General features: G+C 44.8%; 1 long non-coding RNA gene across 1 annotated transcript; it reads left to right on the top strand.

Annotated features, from left to right (window-relative positions):
- The first annotated feature begins 63 nt into the window (after positions 1-63).
- LOC309359176 lies at positions 64-1796 on the top strand. The gene is made up of 2 exons (XR_014163763.1): positions 64-177; positions 1177-1796. It is a non-coding gene; the product is annotated as an uncharacterized lncRNA (long non-coding RNA).
- The last annotated feature ends 14341 nt before the right edge of the window (positions 1797-16137 follow it).

Raw genomic sequence — 16137 nt, 5'->3', positions numbered from 1 at the left:
ATTACGCACCGGATGATGGTGTTGTGGAGGACAACACATGAAGACCTCGTCATTCTTGTGTCGTGCCTCATCACTTGGGAAAGGATGCACAGATCTCTATAAAAAGACCCGCAATCCGGGAGTCCTTCACTCACTCATTGGATCCAACATCCACAACAAACTCTGCTACTGAATAAGGTGAGCTCTGTTCCAGTGCTTATTCCTTCTGGGTCTGTCCTTGTTTGTAGGGGAGCGAAGGTCTCGAGGAGGTACTCTTGCAACTCTGGTTTTGCATTTGCACTGCCTTTCTGTTTATCTCCTTGGTAAGAAATATTACCAAGAAATTTTACCAAATATTACCAATATTATCTTACACAGGGATAGCTGAGGAGATGTGGCTGGAGGAAAGCCTAATTGTATAGATGCAAATTCTGATCTCTCTTGCATGCAAAGGATCTAATGTCTCAAGTAGGTCTTTTGGACACACATTGTTTTATCCAAAATGTGCATTTATTCACGCAAATTGAACTTGCCTTAAGGCTTGGATTTTTTCAGCTCTTAGGACTGGAAAAAATGCTGAATATTGTATTGGGAAGAATCTAAAGTAGTCCATTTTTTTCCCCTGACCAAGCATGCCATTTGATGCATTATAGGACTTTATGGGCTCAGAGACAATCCTCTCATATACACTACACTGAGATCTAATGAAGTGCCAAAAGAGGCTCTGAGGAGTTTTCTTTAAGCATTACATTACTTGATTCAATGTGTAGTGAAGATACACCTGAGGTCAGTCTAAAGTGATAATACTGGAATATTACGCACCCTTTAAACACTTACGTTCATGAGAGAACCAGCATGGTCTGTGGCTCTCGGCAGACAGTAGAGTTCACAAAAGACCTGTTGTTAGCGTTGCTGAAATGGCTCTGGGCAGCCAGCCTAAGCAGAGATTGACGCCCAGCACTCTGGATTGTCACGGGCAATCAAGTAAAAGGGCAGAGGTGCACAGGGCAATATCACAGCTAAGCAGAATTGCAACATGAGCAATCAAAATGCACTTGTAGGCTCACCGGGAATGAAAACATGTCAACGGCAAGTCTCTGCTGGTCTTCCTAAATCAGGGCATGCATCTCATGTGCTTTTTAATACGCCTGAGGATGTTGCGGTTGGTTAAATGGGAAACCCCTTGATTTCTTTCAGCTCCGCCTTCCCTCTTCGTTGCCAAGATGTCGTGCTCCTCCAATTGCTGCTGCTGTCCCTGCTCCTGCAAGTGCTGCTGCTGTCCTTGCTGCTGCAAGTGCTGCAGCTGCCCATGCTGTTGCTGCTGCCCATGCTGCTGTTCCTCCCCCTGCTGTGGTTCTGGTTCCAGCGGTTCCAGCGGCTCTTGTGGTTCCAGTGGCTCTTGTGGTTCCAGTGGCTCCTGCGGTTCCAGCGGCTCTTGTGGCAGCTCTCGTGGCTCTTGTGGGTCTTGCGGTTCTTGCCGTTCTCAGGGCTCTGGTGGTTCCGGTTCCAGTTGCTGCTATCCCAAGCAATGCTGGTGCTGAGGAACCTCTGAAGTGTTGAGAGCTGCTATCTCCTTGGTGCTGCCTTCGATTCACCCATCTTTGTGCCTTACGTTCGCACCTGCCTCCACTGATCAGCCCTGGTTTATTCTCACATCCTCTTTATTTCACTCCATCGTCCTTCCAGGAGGCATGCCTGCAATCTTTCTCATATTTGGTGGATGGGATGATCTCCTTTTTTCCTTTCCTCTCTTCGAATAGCTGTGGATACAAAATCTAAATGTATACATGGAAGCTAATAAAAAAATCCAAAGCATATACATCGTCTTCTTGCTTTCTTTCACCTCAATATGCGGGAGATTGCAGTAGTCCCATCAGTTAAAGCAGAAGTTTGGAACCTTGGCAGCTTCCTTCTCTTCTGGGCAAAATTCCCGAGGTCCTGTGCCAGAGTAGTGGGCACTTAATTCAATTCAGTGGAATGCTCTCCTCAGGGAAGCTCATTTGGTGCCTTCATTACATATCTTTAGACACCAGAGGGGGAGGAAATCTTCTTCTCTCAGGCCTTTGGATAATTAAACAATATATGGTCTTTTAAACTGTAGAAGGGGTTGGTTGGTTGGTTTTTTTGGATACCATGTTGCATATCCTTGTGTTTTTCTATTGTAAATCACTCCATGATCCTCAGATGAAGGGTGGTACTGTATAGAAATAATAAGAGAAAGAGAAAGAGCAACAACAACAACAAAAATAACAACCCTATACATATCCACACACCCTTTCTCTATCCTCCACTGAGGTATGATCAGAGTTCAAGAAAACATCCCACCCATGCAAAAACATCAATTGTGGGTTGAAAGGGATGTCTCTTGGGGAAAGAGGCTGTTTGAGTGGAGGAATTGTGAGGAGAGACTCCTGGTGCCCAACCAGAGAGTCCTAGATCAGCCTTTCCCAACCAGTGGGTCCCCAGATGTTGTTAAACTACAACTCCCATCACCCCTAGCTAGCAAGGCCAGAGCTCGGGGATGATGGGAGTTGTAGTCCAACAACATCAGGGGACCCACAAGTTGAGAACCACTGGCCTAGATGGTCTGACATTATCCAGCCATGGTTTGTTGTTCACCAATGCTAACAGATCTCAAGCCCTGATATCGCCAGCTGAAGGACATGTACCCTGCTTGAGTCATTTATGGAATACCACTTACCTCCATCTGCGCATAAAATACTGGGGAAAGGACATAGCCCTGTGGGTGAGCACATCCATGGCACACAATAGGCTAGCATGTAGGTATGGACTGCATGCAAAGCAAACATGTGTTGGCTGTACACATTGAGCTGTAGTAGTATCCTTCTGTTGGCCCCACATTAAGGGAAGAAAGAAACCAAGTCTATAGTTCACTATTTTATTGGTCGTCATGCAGGCAGTTACATTCTACAACAGCAGAAGAATTAGAAGCAAAGCATAGAGAGTAAATAGAGAGTCACACACATTGAGATGGTCAAGATGGCATTATTTGAAATGCCTTGTTAGAAATGGGTCATGAGAGAACATGCAAGTGAATCAAACAGAGAAGATGAGAGGAAGACAGAAGTTAGGATATAATAAGGAAGTTATAGAAAGAGAATTTGAGAATTCAGCATGTTGAGTGCAAGGAGTCAACCAGCAGCCCTTGAACCCGGAGCTCATGCGTGGCAAGATGATTCCTTGGACCACCAGTTGTAGACTCCTGTTTGCATGGAAGGCTTCCATTGAAGTTATTCAACACTTGCACTGCTTAGGATAGCAACTACAGCAGGAAGAGCCGCAACAACCGGAACTGCAACAGGGAGAACAGCAGCACTGCTTGCAACAGCAGGGGGAGCAGCAACACTGCTTGCAACAGCCGCAGCAGGGGGAAGAGCAGCACTGCTTGCAACAGCCACAACCGCAGCAGGGGGAACAGCAACACTGCTTGCAACAACAGGGGGAGCAGCCACACTTGGAACAGCACGACATCTTTGAGGTGGAGGTGGAGAGGTGTGTTGGAGCTTCAGGAAATTAAGGGATTCGCTGTTAACTGAGCACTGCATATTCAGACCTCTTAAATACGCCTTATGTTCTGCATTAAGATAATGTTTCTCCATTTGGTGAGCCTACATATGCCTTTCCACTACATAACATAAAGATTCACATGCAATATGTCAGCAAAAAGCTAACGTCCTGACAGTTTTAATCAAGTGATCTGTCTGGACTAGAATCTAGATTCCTGTTTCACTATAAAATATTGGAACATTTCTCATTTTGTGTGCAAGAATTGCTGGGCTACCTGATCAAGACCTTAGTTCCCCTGCCATCTATTTTAATGACTAACAGAAGAGAATGCTTCCCAGCTTTTTAAAAATCTTTAACTTTCTCTCTCTGTCTGTCTCTCTCTCTCTCTCATTAAGTTTTCTGTTTTACAACTTAAAATACTCATTTTACATCCTTAAATTATCAATGACTTTCATTCTTCTCTTTCCATGGTTCATTTTGCATATCATAAATCCCTGCACATTTTACAAAAACTTTACCATTCAGTATTCCATTATTGCATCTATCATAACTTATTTAAACTGTTGAATTTCTCTTAATGGTGCCAATGTTTTCAGCTGTACGCAATTATTTCCCATATATTCAATAAACGTTTTCCAACCTTCTTTAAACGTATGTTCTTCTTGTTCTCTTATTCTATATGTTAAGTCTGCAAGTTGTGCATATTATCTTCTTTGGTTGGGACCTCACTCGTTTTCCATTTTTGAGCTAACAAAACACCAGCCACAGTAGTAGCATGTGTAAATAACCCTTTTTGACACCTTGGAATTTCAGTCTGAATTATCCCCAACAGAAAGGACTCTGGTTAGGGGAGGGGGGAGTACTTTTAAACTTTTTTTTCCAATTCATTATGGATCATTTCCCAATACTCTTTTACCCTTTTACAAGTCCACCGTAAAATCTTTAACTTTGGACCATCGCAGTTCCTCTGGGTGAGAATATGCCAGGCAAGGTTCTCAGACCTTAAACTCTGAAAGAATCCAGGCCAATTTGGGGTGCTGCTAGCTGAACTACCTGCTCAAGACATTTGCTCCCTTGCAACTGAGAACACAGTAAGTGCAAGCAAACATTAGAACTGAACTTACCTTGGTCAGGTGGTAGGAATGCAGGTGTGGATATTGGATGCAGCGAGTGAGTGAAGAGTTTCAGGGTGGTGGACCTTTTATATACCAGTGGGTGCCATTCCACAAGCAATGAGGCACTGCTCAAAAATGGCAAGGTTTTCATTAACCCGTGACGCTGACCTCTGCCACGCACCAAACATCCTGCATGTGATCCCTGACTGTCTTCGTAACCTTCATTTTGAAAAGGGATATGATTAAAACTATGTTTTGGGAACACTGTAATTCCCGGCCATTATTAAAGGGGCACTTATGGGATTGCTTTATAAACAATTAGGCTGTTGAATGGGATTAGGAGTTGAATGGGATTATCTTGTTTTGATCCAAGGCCTTTTATTACTGGGGGGGGGGGAGGGACCTCCTGTAGCCACGTAGTGCCCCTGCCCCACAACGAAGCCAAGCGGAGCCACGCAGTACCGCACAGGGGGCAGCCCTGTTGGCATACAACCAAGGAAGCGGGGGCAATTGGCAGGCCCCCAGATGGCTCTATCCCACCAGCCGGTGTACCGGACGAACTCCAGTCCTTGGTGCAGCATGAGTCAGCGACCCGAACTTCAAAAGCTAGGGCACGCTCTAATCAGCAGAGATAACAGAAGTGGCAGGAGAGGCTTTTTGAGCAAATTTACAAGCAGTTTATTCAGCATACATCAGAACATAAGGAAAACATGTCTGATCCCTTTCGTATCTGAAAGCAAAAGCTATACAAAAAAAATGGAAATTCCCAGCAAGCTGTGCTGGAGTGTAAACAGGCATGTGGCATGCAACAATCCACACGTCTGTTCTTAAGGTGGAACGGAATATCCCAACTTGCCTGGCAAGGCAACATAGTACTTGGTGGACATGAACCAGGCACCCCATGCTGGTGCCCCCATTATGACATGGCCCCGTGTTCCTCTCCTCGAGTGTTGGTTCTTCTGATGCCAGGAGACAAGCGCTGGGCCACACTGCAATGGGGGTTCTTGCTGGGGCCATGTGCTTCACACCCTCTTCAAAAATCTGCACCTGAGGCCATGGCCCCTGATGTCCTCTGGCCTCTTCATATTTCCCCAGGCTCAACATACCTGGCATTTGTTTAGGGACAGAACTAGCCAAACCGTATAGAAATTTATTCGCGTATGCAACTACAGCGGCAAGAATGTTATTTGCCCAAAAATGGAAAGAAGAAGTCCCGACGAAAGGAGAATGGATGCAAAAACTTATGGAATACCCAGTAATGACGAAAGTTACCAGAAAAAAATAAATAAATCAAGATAGCAGACTTTTTATACAAGAATGGAAATGGCTTATTGAAGATTGACAAACGAACTGTAAGAGATAAGAACATTGGCAGGATTATTGTAAAAACCTGCAGTTTTATAAGAGTATACATTTAAAGTAGATTTTCCCAGCCACTCTGGGCGGCTCACCAAAGAATATTAAAAACATGATAAAACATCAAACATTAAACACTTCCCTAAACAGGGTTGCCTTCAGATGTCTTCTAAAATCAAATAGTTGTTTATTTCCTTGACATCTGATGGGAGGGCATTCCACAGGGTGGGCGCCACCACTGAGAAGGCCCTCTGCTTGGTTCCCTGTAACCTCACAGGCAGGGAACTGCCAGAAGGCCCTTGGAGCTGAACCTCAGTGTCCGGGCAGAAAAATGGGGGTGGAGATGAATATGGTATGGTATGGTGGTATACTGGGCCGAGGCCATTTAGGGCTTTAAAAGTCAGCACCAACACTTGAATTGTGCTTGGAAACGTACTGGGAGCCAATGAGCCAATGTAGGTCTTTCAGGCCCGGTGTTATATGGTGTCGATGGCCACTCCCAGCCACCAGTCTGGCTGCCGCGTTCTGTTTTCGGGTCACTTTCAAATGTCGTCCCACGTAGAATGCATTGCAGTAATCCAAGCAGGAGATAACTAGAGCATGCACCCCTTTGGTGAGACAGTCTGCAAGCAGGTAGAGTCTCAGCATGTAAAATACCTTTACATGTGCTATGGAAGGAAGGAAGGAAGGAAGGAAGGAAGGAAGGAAGGAAGGAAGGAAGGAAGGAAGGAAGGAAGGAAGGAAGGAAGGAAGGAAGGAAGGAAGGAAGGAAGATTTCCATGCCTCCAAGTCCATAGTTGAAAAACTAAAATCCTTAGGCATTATATCACAGGAATAAATTCATATGATGACGATTCATCTCAACCTCATTGGATTTGGAAGCAATCCCATAAGTGGCCTATTTGGACAGGGTAAGAATTACAGTGTTACTACTAGAAAATATATCACATGCATTTTAAAATGAAGGATTGGAACACAGTCAAGCATTAGGCACAGGATAATGGTGTGGTAGAAGCCAACCACTGAGGATTAATGAAGAGCTCGTCATTCTTGAGTAGTGCCTCATTTTGAGGGAGAAGGATGTGGCCAGCTGTATAAAAAGGTCCACCATCCAAGAAGTCTTCACTCACTCATTGGATCCAGTACCCACACACCAACTCCTACTTCTGAACCTGTAAGTTCTGTCCCAGTTACGTATCTGTTCTTTTTTTCTTGATTGCAGGAGAACAGAGCTCACACTTTTGATTTTATTTTTGCCGACAAATCTGAGGGGAATGTCAAAATATGTTCTACTCAGAGTAGACGAGTTGCAATTAATGGTCATGATTTAGGTCCATTGATTTCAATGGGTCTACTCTAAGCATAATCCTAAATTCAGTTTTTAAGGTTTCCAGTTTGCTTTGTAAATTGCTTGTGAAAATTCTTCTGCAGCATTCTTTTCTTAATTTACATGCAATTTTGCCTAATTACTACTTTTTGCCTATTATTTCCATTAATATATGCATTTTTATGTACATTTTAAGGCAACATATACAATTTTGATATGCATTACTTGGTTAGAGAACTATATTGTAAAATTTGGAGAAGTGCAAATTCCATACAGCGGCTCCATGTCAGTTTGCCTACCGCTTTGAGAAGTATGGTTCAGTTGCAGACGCAGTTGCAGTAGGAACTGGATCAAACTTATCTCTCTTCCTTGATGCCTTTAAGGTCATAAGGAGGTTTATATAAGATTATTTAACTAGTTGACTATAATATGCCCTGCTTTACTATGAGAGCATCCAGGATGATCCAAAGAACTGTCTCCTCATTTAGGTTGCATAATGGGATAGGATGGTCTCGGGGTCATGCAATTATTTAACACTGTCCTCAGGCAATCTTTGGAGACACCTTAGTTCAAAAGCCATTGAATTTCCTAAGGAGGCCCAGAGACTGTGTATCTAACACGACCGATGCATACAACTTATAATACTTTAATAATAATTCACCCTTTATATAGGCGGGTGCATTATAGAAACATCCTTGCCTGTGACTCCTGGTTGAGGAATTGGGGACAAAACACATCTGTGCTGTTGTCCAATTTGCACAGTGTCCCTGGACATCCAAGCTAAGCAAAATTCAAGGCACAGTATGCTGAATTACCTAGTGTGAATCAAATTGAAGGATGGAGATTTATAGCCAATGCAATGTCATGCAGAAACCTTTGGGCACAAGAGCAGCCCAGAATGTTCGTACAGAGCAGCCGAGTGGAGAAACATTATGACCAGAATCAAGTCTGGTCTGGTCTGCAGAGCACATTTAGAAAGTGTCATTAATGTGTCTGAGGTCATTAAGGTTGGTTAATGGGAAGTCCCTTTGATTTCTTTCAGCTTCGTCTTCCCTCTCCATTGCTAAGATGTCGTGCTGCTCCAACTGCTGCTCTCCTTGCTGTTGCTGTTCCCCCTGCTGCTGCAGATCTTGCGGTTGTGGTTCTGGTTGCTGTGGCTCCTGCGGCTGTGGCTGCGGTGGCTGTGGCTCTTGCGGCTGTGGTTGTGGTGGCTGTGGCTCCTGCAGCTGTGGCTGCGGTGGCTGTAGCTCTTGCGGCTGCGGTTCCGGATGCTGTGGTCCTTGTTGTGGCTGTGGTTCCGGTTGCTGTGGCTCCTGCGGCTGTGGTTCCAGTTGCTGCTATCCTAAGCAAGGCTGCTGCTGAAGATGTTCAGTGAAGTGTTGAGAGCTGCAACTCCATCAGTGCTGGCTGACTCCTGAGATTCATCAGTGCCTGTCTCTTAAATTTGCACCTGCCTCCTTGTTCATCCCTGCATTTTCCTCATCTGTTTACTTTGCTTTCTTAGCAATCATGCAAGGCCTCCCAATAAGATGGGCATGAATGTTGACCTGTCAAATCTACCCATATGGCAAGAAATGAGATATCTCGTATCTGTTGCATGGTCTTTCTCATCTTGGTGGATTAGGTGCTCTCTCTTTCCTTTCATCTGTTGAAATACCTCCTCTGTAGTCACGAAATCCAACTGCATGTATAGCAGTTAATAAAACCTCCCAAAATATCATGCATGGTCTTCTTGTATTCCTTTCCTCTAAAATGCAGAAACTGATTTATAGCACACTTGCTGCTGGTGCTCCAGGGTGTGGAGGTGTGGCTCGCCGCCTGCAGGGGCATGGCTCCCAGCAAGGGCGGGGGGCAGCTGCGATGGCACCCCACTGGGATCATGCTGCTGTGGGCGGTGCGCTCCCCACACACTCCTCTTCCTTCACCACTGCTGTGGGTTTTCCTGCTGTGGTCCCAAACGCTATCCTAAGCAATGCAAGTGCTAAAAAACCCTAAGGGAAGCTTTGAAGGCAAACAGGGGGTCTACAGGGTTCAAGGAATAATCCCACCACTGTCGGCACTGGGATGCTGGTTGATTCCTTGAACTCACATTGCTGACCTCAATACCTCAAGCTGTCTTCAGAGGCAAGAAACACCACGCCACATCACCATCCATGTTGGTCAGCTCCTCACACCTATTAATTTGCCAAATGCCTTTGGCATAGCACCTGCCTCCTTTGTTCATCACTACATCCACCTCCTTTTGTTCCTCTTTGATGTACTTGAAAGATGTATGACTGCCATCAACCTGAAACGTCGTTCTCATTATCATCTTGGTGAATGATACAATTTCTTTTCCTGGCCAGTACTTTGAATACCACCTCTGTGGACACAGAATCTCACTGTAACCATGGCAAATAAATAAAAACCCCACCCCAGGGTGTTCTTTTTGTTGCATTTCTTGGGTTTAAAGTTGGGTTGGGTATGAAATGCTTTAGTTAAACGAGTATAGCACTTCTTTTGCAGTTTCAAACACTGGTTCACTCAGTAATAATCTCTAAATGAATGACTTCAAGAAGCTTGTTTGGACAGGGAGTAAGTTCCTGCCTCTGTTTTTGATCTGGGAGAACGGCTTTTATTCAAAGTTGACCGTTATGGTCTTAATGGACCCATAGTTTGAAACTGTCCTGCTTACATTCTACCTCGACTGTCAGAGCTATTAAACCTCTGAAGTTAAGTTGTTGGGAATCACAGATGGGCAAGGTGTTTCTCAAAGGCATCTACTTGGCCACTGATGATAGAATATCACCCACAGTCTTTTCTGCTAGGGCAGTGAATGTTCTTATGCCCTGGGTGCACACAGTCCAACCTTCAATCCTTGGTGTCTCCAGTTAAAGCCAGGTTGGCTAGCCTGTTGTTGGACTACAACTCCCATCAGTCCTAGCAACTAGAATGGCCTGTGGTCAGGGAAGATGGGAGCTGTAGTCTAACAACACCTGGAGGAACACTGGCTAGCCACTCCTGAGTTAAAGGGTCACAAACAGAAGGAGGGACTTCTTCCCTGCTAAAACAGGCTTTTTGAAGATTAATGATGCTAAGGACAAAATGGGGTTTGGCTTTTACAGCCCAACTCTCTCTAGATTCACTGTCAGTAAGAGAAGATAGAGTGGAGGCAGGAACCAATTGAAAGCAAGGAATATCTTCATTTTTTGGTTCAACAGAGCTCTCCTCCCACTTGAAAGGAGGTGAGGACCCAGAACAACGTGTGTAGTCATTGTTTTGTTTTGTTTTTTGAACATCTTTTTTATTATTGATACAGCAAGAAAAGAAAGAGAGAGAGAGAAAACATAGATACAGAACCACACACAGGAATAACAATAAACACAAAATTTTCATAGCAAACAATAAAATATAAGTTGGTCTTAACACTATAGACCTGACCTCCTATCTATTCCTGGCCAATGGCTCCCCTCAAAACCCCTTTAATGGGGAACCCTGGGATCACCACTGCAAGGGGGTGTGGGTCACCGCTTCACACACACACACACACACACACACACACACACATTTAGGAAGATAGACTAAAGGATTCTGCCCAAGGCCTGAAAACCTCCAGAGTTCTGACATTTTGCTACGGGAAAGGCAAAACCTGCCAATGCAGGAAAATTCCTTTCCAGCCCTTCATCAGCAACCCTGACGTAGCAGCGCCCACGTACCTGTGTAGAAGAGGCTAACCTGCAAAAGAAGGCTTAGCTGAGGGAGGGCAGGGTGGGGAAAGCTCTGGAGCCAATTGACCCTTTGCAGGTAAGATTCACCTTCTGTCGTGTGGGCAGGGCGTTCCCTCCCCTTACCTGGTCGCTCTCCTAGCAACGCCTCCCCAGGTGGGATTGGGCAATTGGCTGAGGTAGGCAGAGACCTCCAGGTATCCAGCCTGAGGAGGGTGAAGCCAGCCTGAACTACCAGGAGCCGCACTGGGATCTGGGGGGCTGCGCACAACCACCACCATTTTATATGGGAAGCGGTCATTAAAATGGCATGTCATTCATTTCCTTAACAGTGAGAAGCAGGAAAACAGGCATGGCTAATGAAATGTATAATTTCTTGCTTGTGGAGGAGTTTGACCATAACGGGGTCTGATGTCTCTGGGCTCTTCTCCAGTTTTTCCAAAGCAAAGCCTACTTTTATTGGAAGGAACTGACTTCTAATCCCATGGAGTTTTCTCTGGATGGTGCAGCAGATGTGGGTGTCACTCATGCTTCTTCTGAAAGGAAATATTTTGCGGAGGGTGGGATACAAAAGTGGGAGGGCGAGTGAAAAATGATCCCATCTTCATCTGATGAACGTTGGAGGGTATGCCACCATCTTATTATGAATATTTTAATATCTCCTTGTTCTGCATCCTCTGGAATTGATCTAAATTTTAAATTCCCAATTTTCCTGATCAACCACATGGCCAGGTAGCTTTTTATAATATCACAGAAGGGTTTGGATTTTTTTTAAAATTAGCTATTCACACTCAGTTCCATAGCTTCATTTGCAGTTACTTCTATTGCTTGTGTCTTCTGGGTTGTTATTTTTTTTTTTTTAAAATGATCTTTAATAGTGTCAAAGCCTTTTTGCCATTCTGGATGTAAGCAGGCAAGAAGATTTTGTACTTTGACATTAACTGCTTGCATCTTCACTCTTTCAGGAGCTATATTTCCTAGTCCAGATTTTCCTCTCTTGGTGGCTGTTTTGTGTATTTTGTCCCGACTCTGTTTTATATATATATATAAGATTATAGCAAGCCCAAAAGAGAGGACTCACAGTTCTGGAGGATGTTGTTTGCTGCTTTCATTTGCAAAATCAAATATATATTTAGAAAGATTTAAAGATCAGGTTAATCTGTTGACATCAGTTGCAAAGAATTGGTGGGGTCAGAGCTGTTCCTTTGGGCTGCTCAGTGCATACATGTCCCTAGCAGATATTTTCACCTAAGTTTGATTTCACCTGAGTTGGTGACGCTCATTCGACAACAGTAAGAAACTGCTCCTTCATTGTCATTGCCCCAGGTCTGTGGAACATTCAGCAGGAGCCTTCTGTGTCAACTTTTAAATGCTTTCTGAAAAACTTTTCTATTCTATGCAGACAGTTAAGAATACAGTGGTACCTCGGGTTAAGAACTTAATTCATTCTGCAGGTCCGTTCTTAACCTGAAATTGTTCTTAACCTGAGGTACCACTTTAGCTAATGGGGCCTCCTGCTGCTGCCACACAATTTCTGTTCTCATCCTGAAGCAAAGTTCTTAACCCGAGGTACTATTTCTGGGTTAGTGGAGTCTGTAACCTGAAATGTCTGTAACCTGAAGCGTCTGTAACCCGAGGTACCACTGTACATCTTACAACAATAGTTACCTCATTTCCAATTTTAACTTTTTTTGTATGGTTTTTACTGTATAGTTTTTTAAGTACTGTTATTGTAAAGCACTTTGATTTCTTGAAAACAACAAATTAGCTGTATGAATTCTTATAATTAAAGGATATTTTAAAAAATTGATTATTTTTTTGCATTGCATTTTTGTTAAGCTGCCTATTGTGTTTGAGCAGTATATGATTCCTTCCGAGAGAAATAAATGAATAGTGATCTTGCTAAATGGAGTCACTCTAACCTGATTATGGAGCTTGGCTCATTCTCTTTCTCTCTCTCTCTCTCTCTCTCTCTCTCTCTCTCTCTCTCTCTCTCTCTCTCCCTCCCTCCCTCCCTCCCTCCCTCCCTCTCTTTCTCTTTCTTTTTCTCTTTCTCTCCTTCATACACATGAACGCATGTGCGCACACACTCTCTCACTCTTGCTCTCTTTAAGAAAAAGTAGTAAGTGAAGATCCTGCGTTAGTGATTTGTTGCTTTATTATTTGCCATGCAGGCAAGGAGATTCTACAGCAATAGAGGAGTTAGGAAAAGAACAGAAGAGGGGAAAATGAGATGGCCCCCAGTGAAACCACTGGAAATGCCTGATAGTCAAAGAGACAACAAGAGGGGTGAACAACTTCTGGATAAAGGAGGAAGGTACAGAGTTTGTGGTGCTGAGCTCAGCAAGGTGAGCGCAGGGAGTGGTCCGAGAATCCATTGCTAGTGGTAGTTGTGGTGGCGATGCCTTGCACTGGGGTTCTTCAGCACTTGCATTCCATCAGGGAGCGACTTGGGTTGTCATGGAAGGAATCCAGAGGAGCAGGAGGGGCAGGGGGAGCAGGGGGAGCAGCGGCACTGACTGCAAGAGCAGTGGCACCAGGCGTACTGGTCTCAGCATCTTGGGTATCGGCAGCAGCTTCAGCAGGAGGGGCGGCAGCTCTGCCTGCATCAGCATCAGGGGCAGCATCAGTGTCCACAGCAGCAGGGGAGGGGTAGCAGGTGTAGAAGCAACAGTGCCCGCAACAGCAAGGGTGGCAGCAGTACTGGTGGCAGCAGCAAGGGTGGCAGCAGCAGCAGCAGCAAGGGCAGCCACAGCAGGGGCAGCAGCACTGGTGGCAGCAGCAGGGGCAGCAGCAGTGCTGCTGGCAACAGCAAGGGGAGCAGCAGCACTGGTGGCAGCAGCAGGGGGAGCCGCAATGGGGACAGCAGCACTGGTGGCAGCAGCACTGGTGGCAACAGCAAGGGGAGCAGCAGCAGTGGTGGCAGCAGCAGCAGCAGGGGCAGCAGCAGCACTGGTGGCAGCAACAGGGGCAGCAGCACTGGTGGCAGGGGGAGCAGCACGACATCTTTGCAATGGGGAAGGGAGGTGCACTGAAAGAAATGAACCAGGCAGACACATCAAATTCCTCATATGTTGAAAGAAAGAGGTGGCTTCTCTCTGCCAAATTTGAGACTATATTATGAAGCACCCTGTCTATGTTGGTTAAGGGATTGGATATTGTTGGCTGCCATTGTCCAAGGTTTTGCTCTGATGTCTCCATGGCTATCCATCTAGAGCAGTGTTTCCCAGCCTTGAGTACCCAGTTGTTTTTGGTCAACAATTCCCATCGTCCCTGATCACTGGGCTTGCTAGCTAGGGGTGTTGGGATTTGTAGTCCAAAAGCAGTTGGAGACCCAAGGCCAGGAAACACTGAGGTAAAGCCTTCTTCTTGAGAACCAATGTGGAAGCACAGAATCTGGATTTTTGCCTGGTTATACCCTGGGCTATTTCCCACATTATGTGGGAAAAGAGCCAGGGTTAATAACAATCGTAAAACCAATTGTGTAAGCCTTTGAGCAACCAGGATTATTGGAGTGCTGCTCAAGATCTTAGTTCTCCTGCAATCAAGGAAACCTCAATACTAAACAAACCTTGCTATGAGACTCACCTTCTTCAGCAGGTGTTGGTACGGATGTTGGATCCAGTGAGTGAATGAATCTCTCCTGGATGGTGGGACTTTTTATACATCTCGGTGCATCCTTCCTCAATGAGTGAGGCTCTACTTAAGAATGACTAGGCTTTCATTAAAGTTCAGCAGTTGGCCTCTGTCACACCAACATCCAGTGTGTCATCTTTGACTGTGTTCACGTCCTTCATTTTAAACTGTGTGTAATTAAAGCTATTTCCCAGTAGCAAATCCTTAATTCCTACCCTTCAGTTCTCACAGCAGTGCTTCAAAATGAATTACATTGAGATGAATGGAGATCATGTGAATTTCCTCCTGTGATATAGTGCCTAAGGATTTCAGACTTGCTGCTGGGGAGCACGGAAATCTTTTTATCAAGCTAGTTATCTATATTTTTCTTCCTTTGTGTTACACATGGCACATATAAGGCACCTGTGGATATTGAATATCAGACCACGACCTGATAAACCAGGGTTCAGTTCCCCATTTGGTTATGAAGCTTGCTGGCTTGACCTTGGGCCAATCACTGCTTCTCAGCCTGAACTAACTGAGGAACGAGAGAACCATGCAGGACACCTTGAGCTCCTTGAAGAAAAGGGTGGGATATACATGCATTCTAGACAGCATCTTAAAAAGCAGAGACATCACCTTGCCAACAAAGGTCCGTATAGTTAAAGTTATGGTTTTCCCAGTAGTGATGTATGGAAGTGAGAGCTGGACCATAAAGAAGGCTGATCGCCGAAGAGTGGATGCTCTTGAGAGTCCCATGGACTGCAAGAAGATCAAAGCTATCCATTCTGAAGGAAATCAGCCCTGAGTGCTCACTGGAAGGACAGATCCTGAAGCTCCAATACTTTGGCCACCTGATTAGAAGAGAAGACTCCCTGGAAAAGACCCTGATGTTGGGAAAGATGGAGGCCACAAGGAGGAGGGGACGACAGAGGACGAGATGGTTGGACAGTGTTCTCGAAGCTACCAGCATGAGTCTGACCAAACTGCGGGAGGCAGTGGAAGACAGGAGTGCCTGGGGTGCTCTGGTCCATGGGGTCACGAAGAGTCAGACACAACTAAACGACTAAGCAACAACAACAGCATACATGCAACAAACAGAAAAGTGTTTTTCATATGTCAAAAAGTATGGTGGACCCAGATCACTATTCTTCTACTTTGCAGTTGTAACATGTATCTAATAGCTTTGCAAATATTTGCGATGAGATGGATTAACGTAGGAACATCACACGTGTTCCTCACAATGGTCAAGAGCCTAAGGGTTTTATTAATGAAAAACCTCCTGACTTCTCACCAGTTGTCTCCAGGGGTCATCTGTTTCACAGTAATAAATTTAATGAACGGTTGAATACACGGGAATGGCATGTTTCACTTAAAACAAATAAGAGAGAGAGAATGTAACCATTGTAAGACTGGACATGGGTTGAGCAATTAGGAAGGGATTTTACGATCCAGCGCATGGCTTTTAAAAGCACATGATTAAATCAAATAAACAAGTAATATTCAGTGTTAT

Source organism: Podarcis melisellensis (assembly GCF_964234715.1).
Source record: "Podarcis melisellensis genome assembly, chromosome: 16".
NCBI lineage: Eukaryota > Metazoa > Chordata > Lepidosauria > Squamata > Lacertidae > Podarcis > Podarcis melisellensis.
Note: the sequence above shows the minus strand (reverse complement) of the source record. Positions and strands in the feature narration are given on the sequence as shown.